Genomic DNA, 26,955 nt, shown 5'->3' on the forward strand with positions numbered 1-26,955 from the left:
ATTTGCTTGCTCCATTAGAGATATCATATCCAATGTTTTGTCTTGTTCCAAACTCAGGACTTCCATTCTACAATCAATGACTCTTGTTTGATATGGTTGACGGATTCTTCCAGCCAAACCATTTCTTTTCTCAATTCCAATTTCAGGTCCTTAAGCTCTTGTTCAACTGAGTGTATTTTTAATTCAATTTTAAACTGAAACTGCTGAAACATGTTCCAAAAATTCCACACTAAGTTCTCTCTTTGGAGTCTGTATTGGTGATCTTGGCTGTTTTGGTTGTTCTTTTGCTTGCTCCATAGTATTGGCTCTTCTGCATGTTGTCATATTGATATCCTCCCAGTTAGGAGAGCTTATACTGAAATGTGAGCGGAGTTCTGTGTCTCTCCCTCAAAGAGGAGAAAAAAAAATTCAAATGATTCCACTTTTCACCAGCAGATGTCACTTTCAATTGAATTCTTTTTTTATAATATTTTTTAATTTTATTAAAAACAAACACAAAACAGATACACACATACACAAAAACAATTTTAAAAAACACATTACAAGTTGTATGGCAAATGTGGAGATCTCAAACAACCTTTCTTTTTCTACTACAAAAATCATACAAAAAATTGTCAAACTTTAAGAATCTACAACTATTATAAAATACCTTTTCCACACAAATAAAAATATTTTAAAAAAATAAAAGTTAACTCCTATCTACTCATCAAATCCATAGATCACTTGTTCCTTTTTCCCCTCAATACGCAGGAAGTCTATGAATGGTTTCCAGTTCTCCATAAAAGATTTTACTGACTTATCTTTAAGAAAAATTGTAAGTTTGTCCATTTCTGCCAAATCCAATACCTTTAACCACTACTCTTCCAGTATGGGTATCTCTGGAACTTTCCAGTATTTGGCATACAATATTCTTGCAGTGGTTGTCATATATAAAAACATATTTTCATAGTGTTTCTGAATGGAGTCATCCAGTATTCGCAACAAAAAAGCTTCTGGTTTCATTTGTAAATTTAACTTCAATAACAACTGCATTTGCTGGTGTATCAAAGTCCAATATTTTTCCGCTTTTGTACAAGTCCACCACATGTGATAAAACATTCCTTCTTGTCTTTTACACTTCCAACATCTATTTGGTTCATTTTCATACATTTTTGCCAATCTACCTAGTGTCAAATACCATCTATACATCATCTTATAAAAATTCTCTTTAAGATTTACATTCAAAGTCAATTTCAATCTTTTATTCCACAAGCTCTCCCATTGCTCCATGGATATCTCAGGACCAACATTACTTGCCCATTGCATCATAAACTTCTTAACCTGTTCCTCTTCTGTCTCTTATTTCAACAATAACTTAGGGCGCAATCCTAACCCCTTATGTCAGTGGTTTCCAGCACTTGCACAACGGTGCCAATGGGACATGTGCTGCATCCTGCAGTTGGGTGGCACTCACGGAGGTCTCCTCAAAGTAAGGGAATGTTTGTTCCCTGACCTCAGAGCTGCATTGCCCTTTTGTCAGTGCTGGAAAGCACTGGAAAGCACTGTCAGTGCAGGAAAGCACTGACATAAAGGGTTAGGATTGTGCTCTTATACATTTTAGTAATGACATGTTCTTCTACCAGACATAATTGACTCTCCAATAGAGACATACCATCTTCAAAACCATACATTTTCTTATGCAATCTGAATCTCTCCAAATCTCAGTACACACTGAATCTCAGTACACACTGAAACCATACACACACTCAGTACACACTGAAACCATTGACAACTAAATCCCTCCTCTTAAAGCTCCTCTCTTGTGTTCATTCTGTATTCAGGTTGTGTAAAAATTATTAAATTTCTTTATGATATCCAAATTTCTATATGATATCAAAATTTATCAAAATGCTCTATCAAGTCTAATACAACTCTAACATTTTCTCTCATATATCTTTTAGGTAAAAAAACCAGCTTGATCCTTGTGAATGAAATTCTGTAGAATCTTCTTCATCCTTTCTGCTAAGATTGTTGTAAAAATCTTGTAGTCATTACTCAACTACAATATAGGTCTATATGTTTTTGTATCATCTAGCTGTTGTCCTTCTTTTGGTATCAACGTAATAGTCGCCTCTCTCCAAGAGTCGGGGAGCTTTCCCACCAACAAAATTTCATTCATAGTACATTGTAATGGTATACAACTCTTGCGCAAAACATTTTTATATATGTTTCAGTTGAATTCAATTCAATTCAATTGAATTCAACCAGTTTGAGCACTCTGTGGGTTATAACACTCTATGGTTTATAATGGAGTTCTTGAGTTTTAAGTTCGTAAGCTATGATGTATAAAAGTAAAATATCAACATCCCAGATATCATTAAAGTCAATAAAAAGTCATTAATCAATATAAAAACATCCTAATGAAGTACTTGGAGGCCATTCGACTGTTAGAAGCGTTCAAAACACATCTCTTCATCGGTCCGCTTGCTACGTACACTCCTCTGATTTCATTCCTTCCCAGTTGTAGGAGAGTTGTAGGTCATCTCTTGTTTTCCCTTTGATCCAGGGAAGTCCTTGGCTGCAGGCTGTGAACAGCAGCCGGGTTTCAGTCCCCTGGTGCTTTCCAGGCAGGAACGTTCAGCCTGCCGTGTTGACTCCCCCACGTGACCTCCTCCTGTCCTGCATTCTCTTGGCTCCAACTTCAGTTTTTCCCCAATCCTGAGCTGCCCGGTGTGCGGGGTTGCAGCGGCGCTGAAAATGGCTGCTGGGCAGCTGCCGCCGGCTCCTTGGGAGAAGGGGACTTTCATCCCCTTACTCTGGGTAAAATGAGTAGCCCCACAATGGGGTTACTCAGTTCACCACCAAGGAAAAGGTTGGCGGTGAATCAAGAGCCTCTGTGTCAGGCAGTGACCCCAATGTAGTGGCTCTGGATCCAGTGGAGCAAAGGTCCACAGACCTGCCTCTCCCCGCCCCACTCCCTCCCCTCAGAACGCCTTCTCTCTGTGGTCTCCCTGCCCTCTGCCTGCCTCCCCCTGGAAGTCATCCTACCCGCCTCCCCCCACATCCCTACCTACCTCTCTGCTGCTCCGCAGTCCATGCGACTGCTGAGTGCTGGAGCTACAGCAGCCACCCGGTACTAACCCAGCACCAGCTAGTGCTGGGCTACCATCGGTGCTCGCTCGGTGGTAGGGCCCGCAAACGTGTCTTGTGGCACATTTGTGACAGTGTGTGTGGGCAGTAAGCCGGGATTGGGCTGAAAAATTAATCATTTAAGATCTCACTTTAAGCTCCTTCCACCAATAGGATCCTGACTGCAGAAGGAGGAAGGTGACCAACAAGTGAGCCAAAGTGATCCAGGCAGGGAGTCTGAGCTGGCTCGGCTAGAGGGCTGGGTCCAGGGCCTCTGAGATGAATTTTATTATTGGGCTCCTTCCCAAAGGGGGAAGGGGGCAATGGGAGCAGGCAGACCAGGGGGCAAAATAGGGCAGGGGGAGGGTGCTGACAGCCGGAATAGACTTTGGAGCCCAGGTCCATCCGGCTTCTAGGTGCAGAGTCCAGGTCTACTAAACCACGTGGCTCTGGCAGCTGGAGAAAGGAAAATGGAAACCCAAACACACTCCTAAGTCTCTCTAAAAACTTTGAAATCTAGAAAATCAGCAGCATCACCGTTAAACTTGCACTAGAATGGACAGTGTGCTGTGTGCACTAAAATGAACTTCTGCAGCATCTGTAGCCCCACAACTGAGTCCCTGTAGCAGCTGCAGCCCCAACTGTGTCCCTGAACTCCTACACACTCCTTCATGGTTGTGGCCTCCACAAGCCAAAGAGCTACTGTAGCAATCCGGTCTCCTCCCAGATCTGACCCTGTGTTCGGGAGGGTCATGGGTGCATTTCTGGGCCTGGTGTGTGTGGCAGTTGCCACTTCCTGCCTGTGGTTGTGCCCCAGCATCATGTCCAGGCAGTGAGTTTGGGTGAGATTGGAAAACATAAGACCCAAAAACTTTCTGGGCCCCCTCCTTTGGTTCCTGGGCCCCCGTTCTGACCCTGGGCCCGGGTACCAATGACCCCCTTTACCCCACTCTCCTAGGCCCTGGCTGGGTCACAAACAGGTCAATCAGGCAGGTTAGGTCAAGAATGTTTGAGGGATTAAAGAAGGTCTAGAGAGAAATAGGATGGGGTGATGGGGTTGGAGAAGCGGCTAAAGGTTTAGGTGCTGGAAGCCGTTTCTATCTTTCTGGTTTACCCTAAAGCAAGACAAGGGAAGTGGTTGAGCACAGCTGGGAAACATGCAGCAGAGTCACAAACTGGAAGCCCCTTTTTGGAGGTCCCAGGTGGCCACCAGGCTCTGTTTTTCCTGTCTAGTCACCTGAGGTGTACCTGCCAGAGATCTCCTGCACAATGCATTTGAGGTCTATAATGAGAGCATCTGGGGGTCACTCTCTCTCCTGCCTTCTGGAATGCTGACCTTCAGGCTCTGTACGTAGAAGAGGGAACATGGATTTTCTGAAAGCTGCATTCTTTCCGCCTGTAAGCAAACTTTGTGGAATGTTTTGTAACTGTTAGGTAGATAGATGACCTTAGAGCTTTTGTTGGTTTATTTTGATGGTTGATATCCCCTGAATGTTTTATTTTGGAGAGCATTTGTTCTCCCTATGCAATTTTATTACTCTGAGTAGACCCCTTTTAAACCGAGCTTGAATTTGCTTGGGTGGATCTCAAGGTGTGCTGAATCTAGTCCTGAAGCCCCAGATAAGACTTGGCTAATTTGGGTAATGAAAGTGTTTATTTAAAGTTGTATTGGCTCTTTTGCCTGGGGCACCGAGAAAGGGAGTGTGCAGTAAGTAGCAGTAAGTAGCAGAGTCTTTGAATGGGATAAAGTCTGAGCGAAACCTGAAGGAGGGGGTGTGAGACAGAGTTCCTGAGATCCAGCTGACTGGGGTGCTCTGCTGAAAGAGTTAACGCTTTTGTTGGACATAGTTCTGTCCCCTGCTCCTGAATTTGGGCTGTCTCAAATCAGAGATACTGATACTGAGATACCAAATCCAGCTACTGTTACATGGGGGGCTTGATATGGGTGTTTCTAACCTCTAGGTCAGGGGTGTCAAACATACAGCCCACGGGCCAGATACAGCCCGTGGAGCCTTTTCCGGAAGTCCTTGTGCTCTGGGGGAGTTCTGGGGCTGCCCCAGCCCTGCGAGCTCCAACTGTGACCGGAGCAGAGCTCCAGTTGAATCCAGAAGAGCATTCTGAGGGCTGTGGTGGCCGCATATGGCACCCTTGGACTTCCGTATGATGTTTTGAGGCCTCGGAATGCATTTTAATTTATTTCTATTGTTTCACAATTGCTTAGTTATGAGTAACTGCACTATAGGAGTAGGTGGATCTAGCTGTAATGGCTTACAATGGCTGTGATTACCCGCTCTAGTAATCATTGTCTCTGTTGGTATACAACTATGATGTACAACACCGGCCCTCAGTAAATTCCATGAATCCAATGTGGCCCCTGAGATGAAATGAGTTTGACACCCCTGCACTAGGTGTTAGCAATCCAGGCATTCAAGTCAACACCCATCGCCCAGTCCCTGAAGATTTGGCAAGAAGGCAAGCCAAACCTACCTACATATTTGTCAACTTTGCAGGTAAAAAGGAGCTGGCAGTGAGCTGGTCGCAACTGAATCCAGGAATCGAGAACCTTGAATCACTGGACATTTTAATCGATATCTTGGTCGGTTCCGTTCCCAAAGAAGACCTTTCCAAAGCTGGAGAAAATCGGAATATCTCTACCAATGAAGCGCAACTTGCACAAGAATTGGCAAGTCCCATCTATAAGAAGATTTCCAAGGAGACAGGTAAGGGGGCAACTCTCTCGTTTGGGGCTGCTCTTCATGAGCCTTGGAAGTTCTTAACCATTCAAACGCATTTCTTACCCAGGGCCGAATAGCATTCATTATGTCTGCTGAGGGCCAGAAGTGATGTCATTAGGCAGGAAGTGATGTCATTAAACAGGTCAGAACCAAAAACAAGCACTTTTTCCTCACTTAGGAATTCATTAGCTGCAAATGACAGAAGAGAAAGTATGGAAATCTCGATCATATTTCAAGATATGGGAGAGCGCGATTTTCATGTGGGCTGCCCTTTCAGCAGTAATACCTCAGCACTGCTCAACAGCTGAGAGCCTAAGGGCCAGATAAAAAGGATCCGCGGTCCACATCCGGCCCCCGGGCCTTATGTTTGACACCCCTGGTCTAAGTGGTATCACTTTAGCATTCCCAAGTTTGCCACATGACTGAATGTGCCTTCATCACAACCCAGCCTCCTTCAGTCCCCTCGTATAAGAAACTAGGCTAGACCCTTTGCTATCTAGTTTTCCTTGTGGGGGTAATCTTTGCACGGAACAGATACAAATAAGCTCTAGTGGTCTCCCACCCCCCACAATGGCTTCTATGGCTTTTATAGGCAGTGTTTGGATTGATCCTGGTTTCTTCTTCTTTTTATTCAAAAGAAGAATCAATGTTCAGAAAGCTCCATTGTCTCACTCCACATTTTGGTGACTGAAAATCCTGCCCACCACTGCCAAAATCCCTTTCGCTTCCCCACTAGGCCACCAAAGCATGCCCTCCTTCTCACAGACTGCACATGGAGGCTATAAGCAGGGATGGGTACTTGAGTCCTGATTACTTTTCTCAAGTCCTGAAAACATGTGTTTTTCTGCGACTCTTGTCAACTTCAGTCACCAATGTCACTGCTCTGGTTGTGACTCGTGACAGTGACTTGGAAAATAGTCATGATCGTAAGTGTTCGAGTCACATAGTCTTGTGATTTTTGTGCCTGCGACTTGGTTTTGTGCCTGTGTGTGCTCGCTTGCTTTTCCCTGAGAGTGGAACACTGGCCTGGAAATCACCAGTCACCTGCCTGCTTCCTTCAGTGATGGCCGGCAGAGGTGGACTTGTTGCTCCCCTTGATTCTGCTGTGAGAAAGAGTCTCTTGCAGTGCTCCATGGTAGCAGATCCCTCTGGGGTTACCCAGCAGGGCCTGTTGCAGGTATTCTGATTAATGGGATCACTACCGGAAAAGCAAGCAGGGGGCAAAAAGGCAGGATGGGTGAGCCAATGGAGGGGCTGACAGTGGCCAATTCAATGAGAGACACTCAAGACCATGGAGCTGTAAGCAGAATGAAAGGAGAGAATGAGAATGGGTGGCTTTGGGCCTGACAAGGGTTTCTGTATTCCCAGATGACAGCCACGGTGTGTCTGCTGATTCCAGCACCTTTGACTTAACTTGACCTGCCCCAAACTCCATCAAAGGACTCCGGTTCTCCCGTGCAGTACCTGAGCTAAAACTGATGCAGTTGGTGAGGAGCCCCAGCCAAGCCCAGAAGCAACACCCCTCTGCACACCTGGACCTGTTCTAGCATCTCTGAGAATTTCCAGGAAGGCAGGTAAGGGTGACAGGTTTTCTTCTGCTGAGAATGTCTGTGGGACGGGCTGTCAATCAATAAGAGCGAATGTTCAGCAGCCATCCAAGACCAAGACCCAGGATTCTCTGGGCAGAAGCCCTGGCATTTAACCTGGCACAGAACTGAGACAAATTCACATTATCAACATACCAGGCAGAATTGGGGTTTATGAGGAAAGTGGAGGAGGAGTTTGATTTGGCTTTAAAAGAGCATTTCAGTTCCTGTTTCTGAATGAAAACCAGGCTGGAGTGGAGCCGACTCTCACCTTTCCCCAGGTGCCCCTGTCCACCTGAGGGAGGGAAACTACTGGGGAAAACAGGAGGACTCTGAGAATCCCTCCTGCAGCTTCTGGGGACCGAACCCCCCTCATGGGGAATACGGGGGAAATGTTCTGTCCCTAAATGTGTGTGGAGAGTCCATCACTGAGCTCTGCTGTCCTGCATAACCCCCTCAGGATCACTGAGGGCAGCTGCCCCTCCTTCGTGTGGGGACGGTCGCATCTCCTCCCTTCCAGACCCCCTTTCCACACATTCCTTCCACTGATTTGACCTGCACTGAATAAGCCTTGTCTTCCTTTTTCCTGCCACTCTTTTCTCCTCTCCACAAGCCAAAAGAACGCCTTCCAGTGTCTTCCTCTACGCATCCCGCCATGAGAAGATCGCCCATCTTAATGCAACAGCCGACCCTCACCTGCAGCCAAGACCCAGGCCCAAGAACTGCAGACTGTCCTCATCCAGCATTACTTCACTCTTCCCCAGCATTTTCTCTGGAATGGTCACGTAGCTTCCCTGGATGTCTGTGTGGCCTAAGATTGAATAAATGAGACCCCCCTGCAGATATCCCTGAGTGTGATCTCTTTGAGGAGCCCCAGTGACTTGCATGGGATGGGTGTATGGGAACTGGGGGGAAGGGTCTACTATATGTTAAAAAATGTCCTCAGGGCATGGTTGCCATCAGGGGGCAAAGTATTCACACGTATCCCATTTTCTTCCTCTCACTTTTGTGTCAGAGAGCTCATTGCTGCACTTGTGGGGTCACTCCATTGTATGATCCTCACATCATTCCCAAGAGGGAAAAGGGGGAGGAGAAGAGGAAGGGGGGACAGGGAGAGAGTGTTCAGGGCCACTCAGTGAGCTACACGGCTGTGTTGTGCCCCTACCCCAAATCACAAACCCCTGGGCCAACATTCTGAGGCTCCTGATTCATCCTGGCTTCTCTCTGCACATGCTCAGAAGGACACTCTTTTCATTGCATGGTGTGGAATTCAGAAGCGGAGAGACAGCCAGGACCTTAATAATTCTTTGTGTTTCTACAGCTTGTCCCACATTATCCATGGGGGTTCCATTCCAGGGTATAAGGAAATCTGTGGATCTCGGGGCCCCGTAATCCTGTGTGTGTGTGTGTGGGGGGGGTGTTTAGAAAAGGTGCTTCTGGGAAACCTGTGGCTCTCTGCTTGGTGAGGGTGACCTTATGTGGAGCTTCTGAAAAGCATCTGCAGAGCTACAGATTGGGAAGCAGGTTGAATGAGAGGAACATGAACAGACCTCGTTTCAGGAGGCTGCACTTGCAACAGTAAAGCAGGATGGACCTTGCTGGGCTGGGGCACCTTCCTTACGAGGAAAGGCTACGGCGTTTGGGCCTCTTCAGCCTAGAAAAGAGACGCCTGAGGGGGGACATGATTGAGACATACAAATTTATGCACGGGAAGGATAAAGTGGATAGAGAGATGCCCTTTACACTCTCACATAACACCAGAACCAGGGGACATCCACTAAAATTGAGTGTTGGTAGAGTTAGAACAGACAAAAGAAAATATTGCTTTACTCAGCATGTGGTTAGTCTGTGGAACTCATTGCCACAGGATGTCATGATGGCAACTGGACTGGACACCTTTAAAAGGGGATTGGACAAGTTTCTGGAGGAAAAATCCATTACGGGCTACAAGCCATGATGTGTATGTGCAACCTCCTGATTTTAGAAATGGGTTATGTCAGATGCAAGGGAGGGCACCAGTATGAGGTCTCGTGTTATCTGGTGTGCTCCCTGGGGCATTTGGTGGGCCGCTGTGAGATTCAGGAAGCTGGACTAGATGGGCCTATGGCCTGATCCAGTGGGGCTGTTCTTATGTTCTTATGACACTGTCCCCTTAGCTCAGGGGTGCCCAAACCTCGGCCCTGGGGCCACTTGTGGCCCTCGAGGCCTCTCAATGCGGCCCTCAGGGAGCCCCCAGTCTCCAATGAGCCTCTGGCGCTCCGGAAATTTGTTTGAGCCCGCACTGGCCTGACGCAACTGCTCTCAGCATGAGGGCGACTGTTTGGACTCTCACGTGAGCTGTGGGATGAGGGCTTCCTCCACTGCTTGCTGTTTCACGTCTGTGATGCAGCAGAGGCAGCAAAGGAATGGTTGGTCTTGCTTTGTGCAAGGCCTTTTATAGGCCTTGAGCTATTGCAAGACCTTCATTCATTCATATAAGTTCATCTTTAATATATTGATTTATGAAAACTTATATAAATTTATTCAAATTTTAAATGTAAATTAATTATTTTTTTCCCGGCCCCCGACACAATGTCAGAGAGATGATGTGGCCCTCCTGCCAAAAACTTTGGACACCCCTTCCTTAGCTGGACAGGCCTTCCCTGTGAAGAACACCCACAAACCTGGCAATAGCATTCTGGGCGTTTCTTCCAGAGAGCTGGTTTCAGAACATATCATGAAGTCATGTAACCAGGGGCAAAACGCTGAAGTGACGCCATCATTGACACTTGCCTTCCCTGCGAACGACATCCTCAAACCAAATGACAAGCTGTTGCGTTACACCTCAACATAAACAGATTTATATCCCGCCTTTCTGTCCAATGAAGAACACTCAAGGCAGCTTACAATTAAAAACATATAAAACATAAAATATACATATATATATATAAAGACATTAAAAACAATAAAACACAATAAAAAAACCTGGATCCAGAATTGAAATACATTTAAAAAGCACCATGCCCCCTGGTGTCAGCATAAAAGGCCTTCCTAAATAAAAAGATCTTCAGCCCCCACCAAAAGGACTCTAAAGAGGGAGCTGTCCTCAGTTCCAGGGGAAGGGAGTTCCACAGGCGGGGAGCCACCACTGAGAAGGCCCTCTTTCCAGCCGCCACCCCCTCACCTCCGTCAGTGATGGCACAGTCAGAAAGGCCCCCTCTGATGACTTGAGAGGACGGGTCGGATTGCATGGAAGGAGGCAGTCCCTCAGATACTCTGGACCCAAGCCGTAGAGGGACATCTTATTTTAGCACCATTATCAGTAAAGTGACCTTAAAGCCTGTGTAACACAAGATGCAGGTAGCACAGCAGCTGGTCTGGAGGCTGAGACCTGGCGGGGCCAGTAACATGCTAATCAAACGGCTGTTCAAGGGCTGCACCAGGACTCACCTTCCAGGGCCCCAGACCTTGGCAGGGAAAAATCACTCAGTCATTCATAGGCATTATTGCACTATACCCAACATGGCCAGCTGCCTATACTGCCCCCTGTGGGCCAACAGCCTGCAAAGTGACAGCAGATATTGACAGGTCTATACGGTTCCAGAGGTAGCAGCTTTCCTCAGTCATCCTATATTCTCTTTGGTCATCTCTGTGCAACTTGAAGCAGATTAAATGACAGCCAAAAAAAGCCCAGTCTTGAAGGCACTGGTTTAGGGAGAACTTCATGCCAACAACTTCTTCCAATTGCATTCTCCTGCATACTCATTCCAGGGATGTTTGTCAGGAGCACATCACAACAATGTCCATAGCCGTGTCACTAAAACTACACAACAAAATAAACAACTGCAAATTGATTTGTGACAGTGTCTTCTTCTCCTGTACACAAGCACAGGACCCCGATTATTAATTAATAATTTATTAATTAATAAAACATTTCTTTCTAGATCCCTTTTTTGGTTTAGTTAAATAAATAGACTTGCTTTAAAAAGTGAGTCCCGGTGCTAACAAAGTTTGGGAAGTGCTGTTCTAGAGACTTCATAAATGTCTAGATCCTGCCCCTCCCCACTAAAGCTTTCTGGAGTCTTTCCTGATCCTCTGCTGCCCTCTGCTGGACATATTCAGTTCGCAAAGTCTTGAACTCCAAACAAGATGCTGAACCCAAAAGTACATAAGAAAAGCCCTCCTGGTAAGCAGATGTCATAACCTTAAAAGAGGACAAGGCACCCCAAAATGTGGGACATCCAACCAAAATGTAGGACATGACAAAATAAAAGCTAAAAACACTCGTAAACACTATATTATTATTATTATTAAATTCAAAACTAGATTAGCATATAATTTATTGATTACAAGAAGGCTATGTGTTGCTTACAGGGGCTGCTCATGGGGAAAAGGAGGACATTTAAGTTATTTTCCAGGACATGAGGTAAAAAAAGAAAACATGTCCTGGAAAAAGAGGACATCTGGTCACCCTGACCTGGGCTCAGGCTAGTGTTTACATCACAGAGTGTTCCACAAGCTGCTTCTGAAGGGCAGGCTCCTCTCCCAGTAGGACGGCTCCCCCACAAGGTGGGGTGGTCTCCCAAAAACTACCATGTCTGCCCAATTCCATCCTTCCACTCTACACTCTTGCCTGCACATTGGGGACCCGCTTCCATTCACTTCCCTGCAAGTTCCCTGCATTGCCCATTCACAAGAGGTGTGTAACTTATTGGTTCCCAGGGAAAGCTCAGAGCAAGTCGCAAGCTTTAAAAACTGGAACATTGTTGTGCAAAAGTTCCAAGAAACAGCAAAAGGTGTACACAAATTAAAGCACAGCAAGGCTGGGAAAACTGAAAGCAACACACCATTATTGAGTGATGTTCTCATTCACTTCCCTGAAGGATGCAGGCCAAACTTGCACAGGAGTCTTTCCTAATCCTCTGCTGCTCTCTGGTGTACAGAAAGTGAATTGCAGCACTTTCAAACCAAGCCCGATTAATTCGCACTGAACACAACCAAGAGCAGCAGGCCTTGATTCAGCTGCAATGTGAGGCCAGGAGTCCCTTCCACTCATTCTTTTCTGCATCCCAAGGAGCATCTGCTCATCAAATCCTTCCATTTGTCTTCACTGCTTTCCCTGAAGCTTTCCTTGCCCATCAACTGAGCCTGTTAGATTCTTTGCCGATCTTCTGCTGACCTCTGGTGGACATACAATAGTATTGCAAAATCATAAGGCAACCACACACAAACATACCAAAGAAATGTACCCCACAGTGCCAGACCCTTGTAGCCTTAATACAATCACAGCAGCCCCACACTTAAGACTCTCCACCAGTGGTATAGCTATGGGGGGAGGGGGGTGGCATGGCAAGTACTGCAAGAAGTGCATCATGCCATGGAAGCAGCCCCTTCCACTCGCCGTCACAGCCGTTCTAGGCAGCGATGCCAACATAGACACGAAGCTCAGTGTACCAGCTCAGTGTGGCCCTGGATGTAATGTCCTCTCTCTCTCTCTCTCTCTCTCTCTCTCTCTCCCTCCCCCCCCCCCCATGGAGTGATATGAGGATACAGTGGGACAACCTCACATAAGCATTTCTGATGTCAGTTTCTGAGACTTGGACACTCCCTCCCCTTCATTCCGGTTCCCATCCACCTACCCCACACAAATCACCTGTGCTCCCGAAACCACCCCTAGAGATATCTATGAGTGGGCTCTCATTGATTCAGCCACAGGCCACCCACCCAGGCAGGTGATAAAGCTGCAGACAATTCTGGGGCAGAGTGAAGGGGACTCAATGCTGGATGAAGATGATTTTCATTACTGATCTGGGATTTTTCAACAGAATATCATGGGCAGGTCTTTGTGGACAACATTGCAGGGCAGTCTTTCTCCACGGCACTCAGACACAGAGATGTGCAACTTGCTCTAGCTACATTAGAAATGGTTGGCTTTTCCCTCAAGACTGGAGTATTAATGTGGTTGCCTTCGGACAGGGCGTTGTGATTCCTCAGCCACTGGATGGAAATATCTGCAGGCTTGAAGTCAGTGACTATGCACTTGAAGGTCAGACATGCACTATGAAGGGTGATCTCCTCTTGGTAGGGAGGGGATAGGTAGCCACCAGATGCCCTGCTCTCAACTGATTCAGTGTCAAGGAGGAGAGAGTGGCAGGAAAAAAGGAAGACAGGGTTATTCAGTGCAGGTCAAGTCAGTGGGAGGACTGTGAGGAAAGGGGCTCTGGAGGGGAAGGAATGGGACAGTCTCCACAGCCGCATGAAGGAGGGACAACTGCCAGCAGTGATCCTGAGGGGTTTAGCAGGAAGGGCGAGCTTAGTGTTGGACTCTCCACACCCATTTAGGGACTGATCATTTCCCTTGTATTCCCTGTTGAATGGATCAGGTCCACGGAAGTGGCAGGAGAGTTTCCCAGAGTCCTCCTGGGTTCTGCTTTCTACAGCAGTTCCCCTCTCTAAGGTGAGCAGAGGCACCTGGGGAAAGGTAGAACGGGCTCTACTCTGGCCTTGTTTTCATTCAGAAATAGGGGTTGAAATGCTATTGGAAAGAAGGATTGAACTCCCCCTAAACGTGCCCGGGACTCTGATATGGAGGAATCACGTTTTTAGCTTCCCATTTCCTCAAAATCACGTGACTTCCCCAAAATGACTCCCCCAAAACTTGTTACTGTGATATAAACCTCCGGCAATACATCATTCCTTGATCCTGCGCATCTTGGGACTTTTTAATTGATTGACTTAAGAACCAGCCAATGGGGGCAGAATTGCAATCATATGTGCCAACGAAACCAGCTCCACCAGCTGATTAAAATATTCTGTGTGCTTCATGCCAAAGGCTGATACATAATACAGAGAGGTCCCTGTGAGCCTCAGTTCACACGCAGCCACAGCCTGAGTGGAGAAGCAGGCAGTGGTATAGCTAAGGGGGTAGGGGGAGTCATTCCCCAGGTACCAGGCCTTGAGGGGACGTCAAAGGGAGTCTGGCACTAGTGGCCAAAATTGTGGGAACCTTCGTATTTAGGGATTACGCCATCATGTCATATATCATTGGAAAGGTACATTAATGCAGAATGCAATGAAACAAAGCACAGTGAATTAGCTGCATTCTATTCAATGTTACGAGAATATATGCTTGTATATATGCTATCGACTGTCATAGCACAAGTTCTTGTGCTGGCTCCTGAGTGTGGCGAACGTGCCATAGAGCAGAAGGTGTGTCGGGAGGGGGTGTTTTGGGGTAGGGGAGGGTGGTCCCCAGGGCTTTTTTTCTAATGGAATGCGGGGGAACAGAGTTCCGGCACCTTTTTGCAGGGGCCCCTCCCCTTCGGAGGCATTCCAGGCGGGGGGGAGCAAAACAGAGGCATTCGCTGGGTGGGTTCTGGGGGGTGCAGGGTGGGCAGGCGCCTGGCCCCTGCCTGACCACACAATGACCCCCTCCTGCCCCCATCTCCAAGCTCTTGCCTGAGCCCAGCCCACCTCCCCTCCCCCCACGCTGTGCTTCCCCGCACAGCTTCTAAGCCGGTGGAGGGCGTGGGGGACACACGCCGACGCTGAGGAGGAGGACGGCCGGCCAGCCAGGCAGCCAGGCAGGGAGACGGGCTGTGGCACCCACACAGCACCCAGGTACTGGCTTGGCGGAGGAGGAGGGGAAGGAAACTGGCTGGTGCAGCCCCCGTGCCAATCTGCAGCACGACCCTAGGCGTGTCTACTCAGAAGTAAGTCTCATTGTGCTTAATGGGGCTTGCTCCTGGGAAAGCTACATAGCCTTACAGCCCGAGAGCCCAAGCCTATGCATGTCTACTCAGAAGTAAGTTCCATTGTGTTCAATGGGGCTTACTCCCAGGAAAGTGTCATAGCCTTGCAGCCTGAGTAGATAGGCAGAGGAAGGCTCTGAGGCTGCAGTCCTCTCCACACTTTCCTGGAAGGAAGCCCCATTGACTCTAATGGGACTGACTTCTGAGTATACAGGCACAGGATTGGGCCCTGAAGCTGCCATCCTATCCACAGTAAGCCCCATTCATTAAAGTGGACTTCTGAGTAGACATGCATAAGATTGGGCTCTTAGGCTGCAATCCTAGGCACTTTCCTGGGAGTAAGCTCCATTGACTAGAATGAGACTTACTTCGGAGTAGACATACCTAGGATTGGGCTCTTAATCCTGGCAGAGATATATATCTGCACCCGTTTTCACATGCTAAGGGCAGGTGAAAAGGGATTCTACATGTGTACAACATGCTGTCCAGCCTTGCAGAGATCCTCCTCATCCTTCCCCCACAAGCATGCCCTCCACCAGCCAGCGTTTGCAGCTCCTCTCCAGCAATGCACAGCAGCTGCTCAGGGCAGCAGAGAACATACAATTGCATGCCAAGCGCCTTCCCCAAGACACAGAGTATTCTGATGCCTGAATTAAACCATATTTAATCGCTTGTTTGCAAACTTAGCTGTTTCTATGTGCACCGAAGGACCCCTCTCGTGTAAGAATTCCTTTTTTGTTCTTACTCCCAAAGTTGCTTAGAGTAATTCTACTACATGGAACTCACGTAAGCCATTTTTCAGAATCCATTCACTGCTTTCTCTCCTCGAAGTAGTGCCACACTACATACTACACACTACAAGTGCACCTGTACAGTATTGTTCCCCATGTGTAGAAAAAGTAGCTAGGGGGAAGGGGATGTGGAGATTGAAGGCCCAATCCTATGCATGCCTACTCAGACGTAAGTTCATCTTTAGGGGGGAAGCACATAAAAAATATTTTATTTCTCCAATAAAAAATGGTTTAAAAATGAATGAATGAATGAATGAATGAATGAATGAATGAATGAAATAAAAGATTAACAAGTTGTGAGTTCCTGCACCTTTTTTTTTTTTTTTTTTTTTTACAAAAAAAGCCCTGGCGGTCCGGGAGGGGGTGGGATTGGCCATGGCAGCGCAGGCCAGATCCTGACCCTCATCTCAGGCCCAAGCAGCCTTACATGGGCTACTCGGATATGCACCCTTGAAATCACAGGCACAGATCCAAGTACCCCATAGGGCTACCTGAGGCATTTCTAAGGACAAGGGGAATAAAATCCCAGCCCCCACCTGCCTTGTCCAATCCCCAACCTACCTCAACCTAGCTAGGCCGATGCAAGGCTCTGGGGTGGGCGGGAGGGAGGCGTTCCTGGGCGGGGGGAGTGCGGGCGATGGGTGGCCCTAGGGGCGGGTGGGGAGCAGGAGGCGGGGTGGTGATCCGGCAGTTATGCCAGATTCCAACCCCCATTCCCGGAGAGATCGATTACAAGAAGGCTATGTGTTGCCTGCAGGGGCTGCTCATGGGGAAAAGGAGGACAATCAATCCAGCGCAGCGTAGGATTGCACTCTTCGTTATTTATTCCTCTTTTTGCTAATTGGCTCCCTTGCCTTCCCCAAAATTGGCCCTAGTTTTATGCTGCAGCACTGCTGGACTCCCGAGTGGTCGAGACACGCAATCTTGTGATTTTGTGCCTGCGACTCGGTTTTGTGCCTGTGTGTGCTTGCTTGATTTTCCCTGATAGTGGAACACTGGCCTGGATTTCAGCAGTCACCTGCCTGCTTCCTTCAGTGATGGCCGGCAGAGGTGGACTTGTTGCTCCCCTTGATTCTGCTGTGAGAAAGAGTCTCTTGGAGTGCTCCAAGGTAGCGGATCCCTCTGGGGTCACCTAGCAGGGCCTGTTGCAGGTATTCTGGTTAATGGGATCACTACTGGAAAAGCAAGCAGGGGGCAAAAGGGCAGGATGGGTGAGCCCGTGGAGGGGCTGGCAGTGGTCAATTCAAAGAGAGACACTCAAGATCATGGAGCTGTAAGCAGAATGAAAGGAGAGAATGAGGATGGGTGGCTTTGGGCCTGACAAGGGTTTCTGTAGTCCCAGATGACAGCCACGGTGTGTCTGCTGATTCCAGCACCTTTGACTTAACTCCACCTGCCCCAAACTCCATCAAAGGACTCCGGTTCTCCCCTGCAGTACCTGAGCGAAAAATGATGCAGTTGGTGAGGAGCCCCAGCCAAGCCCAGAAGCATCACCCCTCTGCACATCTGGACCGGTTCTAGCATCTCTGAGAATTTCCAGGAAGGCAGGTAAGGGTGACAGGTTTTCTTCTTCTGAGAATGTCTGTGGGATGGGCTGTCAATCAATAAGAGCGAATGTTCAGCAGCCATCCAAGACCAAGACCCAGGATTCTCTGGGCAGAATCCCTGACATTTAACCTGGCACAGAACCGACACAAATTCATATTATCAACATACCAGGCAGAATTGGGGTTTATGAAGAAAGTGGAGGAGGAGTTTGATTTGGTTTTAAAAGAGCATTTCAGTTCTTATTTCTGAATGAAAACCAGGCTGGAGTAGAGCCGACTCTCACCTTTCCCAGGTGCCCCTGTCAACCTGAGGGAGGGAAACTACTGAGAAAAACAGGAGGACTCTGGGAATCCCTCCTGCAGCTTCCGTGGACCGAATCCCCCTCATGGGGAATACGTTCTGTCCCTAAATGTGTGTGGAGAGTCCATCACTGAGCTCTGCCGTCCTGCATAACCCCCTCAGGTTCACTGATGGCAGTTGCCCCTCCTTCATGTGGGGACGGTCACATCTCCTTCCTTCCAGACCCCCTTTCCACACATTCATTCCACTGATTTGACCTGCACTGAATAAGCCTTGTCTTCCTTTCTTCCTGCCACTCTTTTCTCCTCTCCACAAGCCAAAAGAACACCTTCCCTTTGTCCTGATAAGTCCAGGTTAGGCCTAAGTGGGCATGAGAAGCCTGAACCAAACTAAGAAAGTGTAACTGAGAAGTTGCTAGCAGTTCCCAGCTGCAGGAATGTGGGTCAATCAAACAAGAGGAAGGAATGTGTTGTCTCTCCTTTGATGGCCGGGAAGGACAGATAACAGGAATTAGGACCACTTGGAATGCTGGCACCTTAGCAGACAGAGAGTGGCCTTAGCAAGGGTAATGGAGTGCAGCTGTGGATCTCCAGTTGGGAGGAGTAAGAACTACAGGGGCTAGCAACAGGGGCTAGCTACAGCGGCTAGCAACAAGACCAACTTCTGGAAGGTTCTGTTCATCAAGGGTTCTGATTGGACAGTCTAATAATTATGAAGTCGCCTCAGTACTATTAGCATAAGAGGTATAACAATGAGTGCCCACGGGGGTGTACGGGAAATTCCCTCTTGGACGGAGTGTCTTGGGTGCCACAATCTGCACACGTGTAAGCTCCATTGTCCATCAAGGGCACCTGGCCCCATAGGTAGCCCTGGAGCTAAGAGATCTACAAGAGTAACTGACCCAGGTGAGAGATAGGGATGAATAGAGATAGCCAGCTAGCTTTATTATTTTATTGCTGATATGTTTCCTAGAGGTTTATGCCTCTAGCATTGCTAGAGCCTTATTGTAGAGTGTGTAACCTTATGTACTTAATAAACTAAAATATCTTTTACTAAGTTGTTTCATTGTCTGTTGGGGACAAAGGTTCAGAATCCTGCCTAGCTGTTCAGCAAGCTACCAAGTGCTCCTTGAGGTCTAGTAACTTGAGGACAGAGGCTTTAATTGGAGAAAGAGCTCAGCACCTGCAAGGGATAGCATTAAGCCTAGAGGGTCTCAGGGTCCCTGGACTGAGGCACTGGCATGTACAGGGTGGTGGCAGTACTACCGGGCAAGGGGCCTTGAGGGTTTTAAGGTTCGAAAACCAAGAGCCCTAAGTCTCCAACCCCCTTTGTTTATGACACCCTTATCTTGCTTTAGGGTAAACAAGAAAGAAAGGAACTGCTTCTAGCCCCTCATCCTTCAGCCACTTCTCCAACCCCTTCAACTCAACATATTTCTCTCTAGACCTTCTTTAACCCCTTAGACATTCTTGACCTGACCTGCTTTAGTGACCTGTTTGTGACCCAGCCCTCTAGCCCAGCCAGCTCAGACTCCCTGCCTGGATCACTTCCGCTCACCTGTTGATCACCTTTGCAATCAGGATCCTATTAAGCAGGAAACACTCCCGACTTGTCCTTGCTCTGTATATCCCATGTTCTCTGCTATTTAGGGCCCCTTGCCAAGATTTGTCCACGGAAATCAGGGGAGGCACATTCCTCCCTGACACATGTGAGTCCTACCTCTGTTTGTGCCATCTCTGGCATTCTCACAATGGAAGGAGAACACTCAGCAACCAAAAACTCAAATCAAATCACAAAGAAACACATTCAGGATCAATGGAAAACCATGACTAGAAAAGCAAAAGAAGCCATTCTGGGGGAGGCGTGCGTACTTCTTGCATGCAAAGATTGCCCCTCCGCAATTTCAGCCAGGCATTCAAGTGGGAATCCTGGCCCATCTCATGGGCAGGCAGGCATTGAACTACTGTGTGGGGAGCTGCTGGCATTTGGTGATAAAAAAGCCACGTTTAGCTCCTGCTACCTGCCCCCCTCCCCAATTTATTTCCTACTAATTGTTATCTAGTGGGTCCATGCGAATGAAGGAAGGCTTAGAGATAACAGCTCAATACGATTATTCCATCTTCAGAAGAGGACCTGGCAAGGAATCTGACACAAGGCAAACACCCCTGGCTTTTAGACCTTTAGCTCTGCCCAGACTCCCCATGATGGGTGCAATTGAAACCTTAACTAGATGGCCAATCGGATGGTAGGATTTTGATCCATCACCCGATTGGCCAGAACTTACATTAACTAGAGGGCCAATCGGATGGTAGGATTTCGATCCATCACCAGATTGGCCAGAACTTACATTAACTAGAGGGCCAATCGGATGGTAGGATTTCGATCCTGCATAACCTGCATACATAACACGAATAATACACAGTTGGCCCTAAGAGGGAAAATGAATCTGAACCTGAGGCCCACAGGAAGGCTGGAGAGCTGCACTCACCTCTATCTTGCTGTGCAGGAAGAAGAGGCAGGCTGAGCCCAGGAGCGAAGAGCCCCACAAGCAGGAGGAAAGTGCTGGATGGCATGGTTGGATCCCTCAGGGTACTGTGAGTCCATCAGCCGGGGCAGCTTATAGAGTGTTCCAGGATGAGTTTGGGGTGGGGGTTGGCCAGAAATTGCCTACGTGGCGCCACCCAGACAGGGCTGACAAGACATTGCCAAAAGCATCCTGGTGGTCTTGTTGGTTTGTGCCGTCAAAATGCTGAATGAGGCCACTTAGTGAGGTGGGAAGCCCAACATGACACGTGCCTTTCTTTCGTTGGCACTGGCCTTCCCTGTAAAGAACACCCACAAACTGCTGCTCAAGGACACCTTGATAATATTCAGCTTTTATGAGGCACAAACCAAAGATCATAGACAGAGGCTGCTCATCCTGGAGTGCCGCTGGCATGTGCCTCTAATGCAGACTCCTTTATGAGATGAGTCTGCAGAAACTCCAACACTCACCGCTGCAGACCTGCAGACCAAAAAACTTCCCATCGGGCCAGAGGTTTTATTATCCTGCAATAATGTCCTTTCTTTCCTTAATGTCTTTATTATCCTGCAAGCTGCAATGTCCTTTCTTTCCCATCATGTCTTGTGATTTTACAGACATGACAAACAAGCTATTTAATTACTGCTTATGTGAACAAGATCATCTTTGGCGCAGTGGATGCACCTTTCCCGCACTCCCTGGGACAGAACGTGAATTAGATGAATTCCAAGCCAATTGCATTGATCTGGGGTCGGCAACTTGCGGCTCTAGAGCCACATGCAGCCCTTTCAGCTCTCTGCTGCAGCTCCAGACTCCTGGTGAAAGTGGTGGCACTCGCTGTTCTGGAGCGCGGCCATTTTGTGGAGGCAGAGAGGAAGAGGCGAGGCTGGTCGGAGAAGCGCGGGGAAAGGGCGCCTTGTTAGAGCCAGACCCGAGTTGGGGGCTGCTCTTGGGCTGCACTACTGGGGCTGACTTCTGAGTAGACAGGAAGAGGATCCGCTCTCAAGTTGCTCTGCTGTCCACGCATCCCTTGGAGTGAGCCCCGTTGACTCTCCTGGGGCTGACTTCTGAGTAGACAGGGAGAGGATCCGCTCTCAAGCTGCTCTCCCGTCCACACATCCCTGGGAGTGAGCCCCCGTTGACTCTACTGGGGCTGACTTGTGAGTAGGCAGGGAGAGGATCCGCTTGCAGGCTGCTCTCCTGTCCACACATCCCTGGAAGTGAGCCCCATTGACTTTCCTGGGGCTAACTTCTGAGTAGGCAGGGAGAGGAGGGGCTATGAGGCTGCTGTACTCTCCACACTTTCCTGGGAGTGAGCCCCCGTTGACTCTACTGGGACTTTCTAAAGTCTCTCTAAAATCTTTGAAATATAGAAAATCAGCAGCAGCACCGTTAGACTTGCACTAGAATGGACAGTGTGCTGTGTGCACCAAAATGAACTTCTGCAGCTGCTGCAGCCCCAACTGTGTCCCTGAACTCCTACACACTCCTTCATGGTTGTGGCCTCCACAAGCCTAATTGCTACTGTAGCAAAAGATATTTTAGTTTATTAAGTACATAAGGTTACACAGTCTACAATAAGGCAGCAAATGCTAGAGGCATAAACCTCTAGGAAACATATCAGCAATAAAATAATAAAGCTAGCTGGCTATCTCTATTCAACCCTATCTCTCACCTGGGCCAGTTACTCTTAGCTCCAGGGCTACCTATGGGGCCAGGTGCCCTTGATGGACAATGGAGCTTACACGCGTGCAGATCGTGGCACCCGAGACTCTCCCTCCAAGAGGGAACTTCCCACACACCCCGGGCACTCATTGTTATACCTCTTATGCTAATAGTACTGAGGTGACTTCATAATTATTAGACTGTCCAATCAGAACCCTTGATGAACAGAACCTTCCGGAAGTTGGTCTTGTTGCTAGCCCCTCGTAGTTCTTACCCCTGCAAGCTGGAGATCCACAGCTGCACTCCATCACCCTTGTTGAGGCCACTCTCTGTCTGCTAATGTGCTAGCATTCCAAGTGGTCCTAATTCTTGTTATCTGTCCTTCCTGCCCAACAAAGGAGAGACAACACATTCCTTCCTCTTGGTTGATTGACCACATTCCTGCAGCTGGGAACTGCTAGCAACTTCTCAGTTACACTTTCTTAGTTTGGTTCAGGCTTCTCATGCCCACTTAGGCCTAACCTGGACTTATTCAGGACAAAGGGAAGTGGTTGAACACAACTGGGAAACATGTAGCAGAGTCACAAACTGGAAGCCCTTTTCAGGAGGTCCCAGGTGGCCACCAGGCTCTGTTTTCCCATCTAGTCACCTGAGGTATATGTGCCAGAGATCTCCTGCACAATGTATATGAGGTCTATAAGGAGAGCTTCTGGGGTCACTCTCTCTCTTCTGCCTTCTGGAATGCTGACCTTCAGGCTCTGTACTTAGAAGAGGGAACTTGGATTTTCTGAACGCTGCATTCATTCAGCCTGCAAGCAAACTCTGTGGAATGTTTTGTAACTGTTAGGTAGATAGATGACGTTAGAGCTTCTGATAGTTTATTTGCTGTGTGTTATCCCCTGAATGTTTTATTTTGGAGAGCATTTGTTCTCCTTATGCAATTTTATTACTCTGAGTAGACCCCTTTTAAGATGAGCTTGGATTTGCTTGGGTGGATCTCAAGGCATACTGAGTCTACATCCTGAAGCCTTAGGTAAGACTCGGCTAATTTGGGGTTATTTAAAGGTATATTGGCTCTTTTGCCTGTGGCCCCGAGTAAGGGAGTGCGCACAGGCAATGGTGGCAGTAAGTAGCAGAGTCTTTGAATGGGATAAGTTCTGAGCAAACCTGTAGGAGGGGGCTGGGAGTCAGAGTTCCTGAGAGCCAGCTGACTGGGGTGCTGTGCTGAAAGAGTTAACACTTTTGTTGGACATAGTTCTGTCCCCTGCTCCTGAAGTTGGGCTGTCTCAAATCAGAGAGAGGCTAACCCAAACCCAGCTACTGTTACATGGGGGGCTTGATATGGGTGTTTCTAACCTCTAGGTCAGGGGTGTCAAACATACAGCCCACAGGACAGATACAGCCCGTGGAGCCTTTTCCGGTGGTCCTTGTGCTCTGGGGGACTTCTGGGGCTGCCCCACCCCTGCGAGCTCCAACTGTGACCGGAGCAGAGCTCCAGTTGCATCCAGAGGAGCATTCTGAGGGTCATGGTGGTCGCACATGGCACCTCCGGTCTTCATTATGATGTTTTGAGGCCTTGGAGTGCTGTTCCAAAGCTTGCAGTGACTTGCAAGTAGCAAGAAAAATAAATAGCACAACAGTGATGCATTTGTATGTATTTCTATTGTTTCACAATTGCTTAGTTGTGAGTAACAGCACAATGTCTCTGTTGGCATACAAATATGATGTACAACACCGACCCTCAGTAAATTCCATGAATCCAAAGTGGTCCCCGAGACACCCCTGCTCTAGGTGTCAGCAATCCAGGAGTTAAAGTCTGTGCCCATCGCCCAGTCCCTGAAGATTTGTATTTAAACAGGCAAGCCAAACTCACTTGCATAGTGGTCAACTTGGCAGGTAAAAAGGAACTGGCAGTGAGCTGGTCGCAATTGAATCCAGGAATCCTGAACCTTGAACCACTGCATTTTAGTCGTCGCATCAAAGTCACGATCATTTTCGCTCCCATAAATGACTGTACCAAAGCTGGAGAAAATCGGAATATCTCAACCAACGAAGTGCAACTTGCACAAGAATTGGCAAATCCCATCTATAAGAAGATTTCCAAGGAGACAGGTAAGGGGGGCAACTCTCTCCTTTGGGGATGCTCTCCGTGAAGCTTGGAAGTTCTTAACCATTCTTGGGAACATACACATAGCACTTTAGACAGCTGGAGGTTCTTCATTTCCTGCTTCAGGACCTCTCAACACACTGGGAAACAGGCTGCATCAGGCACCCTAAATCTGGCAGCTCCCAAATATGTTGCTCCAGATTGCATTTGTGTCTAAGTCAGGGGTGTCAAAATCATTTTGTACCGAGGGCCAAATAGCATTCATACTGTCTGCTGAGGGCCAGAAGTGATGCCATTAGGCAGGAAGTGATGTCATTAAACAGGTCAGAACCAAAAATAAGCACTTTTTCCTCACTTAGGAATTCATTAGCTGCAAATGACTGAAGAAAAAGTATGCAAATCTTTGTAAGTGCTCAAATGATACAAATGATTGTAAATGATTGTATGCTCAAATGATGCAAATGATTGTAAGTGCTCAAGTCACGAAGTCCTCTGATTTTTGTGCCTGCGACTTGGTTTTGTACCTGTGTGTGCTTGCTTGCTTTTCCCTGATAGTAGAACACTGACCTGGATATCAGCAGTCATCTGCCTGCTTCCTTCAGTGATGGCCGGCAGAGGTGGACTTGTTGCTCCCCTTGATTCTGCTGTGAGAAAGTCTGTTGGAGTACTCCAAGGTAGTGGATCCCTCTTGGGTCACCCAGCAGGGCCTGTTGCAGATATTCTGGTTAATGGGATCACTACCGGAAAAGCAAGCAGGGGGCAAAAAGGCAGGATGGGTGAGCCCGTGGAGTGGCTGGCAGTGGTCAATTCAATGAGAGACACTCAAGGCCATGGAGCTGTAAGCAGAATGAAAGGAGAGAATGAGGATGGGCGGCCTTGGGCCTCACAAGGGTTTCTGTATTCCAGATGACAGCCACGGTGTGTCTGCTGATTCCAGCACCTTTGACTTAACTCGACCTGCCCCAAACTGCAACAAAGGACTGGTTCTCCCGTGCAGTACCTGAGCGAAAAACGATGCAGTTGGTGAGGAGCCCCAGCCAAGCCCAGAAGCAATACCCCTCTGCACACCTGGACCTGTTCCAGCATCTCTGAGAATTGCCAGAAAGGCAGGTAAGGGTGACAGGTTTTCTTCTGCTAAGGTCTGTGGGATGGGCTATCAATCAATAAGAGCGAATGTTCAGCAGCCATCCAAGACCAAGACCCAGGATTGTCTGGGCAGAAGCTGGAACAGGGCTGGCTCCCCCTTATTTAATTATTTCTTTTAATTTAATTTAATGATTTAGTTATTTCAATTTGCTTTCAATTTGTGTTCTCTCCAAAGGTACAGCCAAAAAACCAGTGGGAGCGGGTGATGGTACTTCACCACGCCCACCACCTGGGGCATTGCCCCGCCCACTGCATGGGGTGACGCGCAGGCCTCCCGCATCGGGTGACGCCACTGAGGAGTCCCCTCCCCCCAAATGTCTGATTATGCTTTTCTAGTCACAGTTTTAATTAATTCTGAATATGTTTCTCTTTCCATTTTTGTAGTTGCTGACTGGAATTCTTACAATGAAGGAAAACACTAAGCAACCTCCCCCCCCTCAAAAGCATGAAAAAAGAAACACATTTAGAATAAATTAAAACCATGACTAAATGGCCCAGTCATGGCACAAATTTAGGCAGGGCTCAGAGATTTCAGGGAGGAATGTGCCACCCCAGATAGAAAAGGCTTGGGGGGCAGCTTTTTCTCACACACTGTGGCTGTCAGAATGCCTTAGTCTGGTTACCCTGATTTCAGATGAATTACTGCCCTGGGAATGGAGAACAATTTAGCCTTCCTTTGCGAGATGCAGCTTGGCTCAGTTACTTGAGACACCTGCACATTTGTACCTATTAATGGGGCTGTGTGAATCTCCAGAAAGGCAAGTAAGCAGTGAAGGGGTTTCTTCTGCTCAGAAGCAGGGTTGGCCTTAGGAGCTATGGGGATCCAATTGGAAACATTTTTAAAATATTTTTAAAATATTTTATATCAAAACGTATGCTAAAGTGTGCATGTGAGCTACTGGTACAAATGGATCTAAGAACATTTTAAATTAAAATGACTTTATTTTTTGAATCCAAGGCAACAAGATGGCTGTTCTTTCCATCCAGAACAGGTAAATGGCTCAAGGGGTCCACTTCTCATTTGTCCTTCGAATACTGGGCTGAAGGGGGGGCCTTTTAGAACCTTCAAAGAGCTCCTCTGAAAGGGGAAGCCTGGCTAGGTGGAAGAATCAGGGAGGGTCTTTAGACAGGGAGCAGAGAGAGGTTTTGGGTTCTGGGAAGGAGAAGGTTTGTTGCTGTGAAGGAAAGAAGTGTTTTGATTTTACTTACTTACCTATGTACCTACCTTTTCTGACTTCCCATTTGCCTTCCTTCTAGTTCCTTGTTTTAGTTGAATTATTAAATTTTGTTTTGTTTCAACTGCTCAGACACCTTTTTCTCTGGTCTGGTTGGCTGGTTCTCTCTCTAGCGCAGCAACAAATATTGCTGCAGGGGCTTAGGGATTGGGGAATTTTTGTTAACAAATCTGGCATCCCAGATGGGGAACCTGCTGTGATTTCTGGGTGTCCCAGACTCCAAATCAGGGAGAGATATGCCTGAGCCCCTGCGAGAAAAGTTCTGGATCCTGGCGAAGAGGAACAGGTGTGACACTACATGGTGCTTGATTAGTGAGTGGGCTGGTTTATGGCTGGATGCGGAGCATGGTGGGTTCTGTCCTGATTGCTTGACCTCCCTAAGCCCATGATCCTCAACCGATGTGCTTAGTAGCCTGGAGTCTGGGGTGCAGTGGCGTAGTTAGGTCTTTTGACACCCAGGACCCATAAATTTTTGTCACCCCA

Source organism: Tiliqua scincoides, chromosome 5 (assembly GCF_035046505.1).
Source record: "Tiliqua scincoides isolate rTilSci1 chromosome 5, rTilSci1.hap2, whole genome shotgun sequence".
In the NCBI taxonomy this organism is placed as follows: Eukaryota; Metazoa; Chordata; class Lepidosauria; order Squamata; family Scincidae; genus Tiliqua; species Tiliqua scincoides.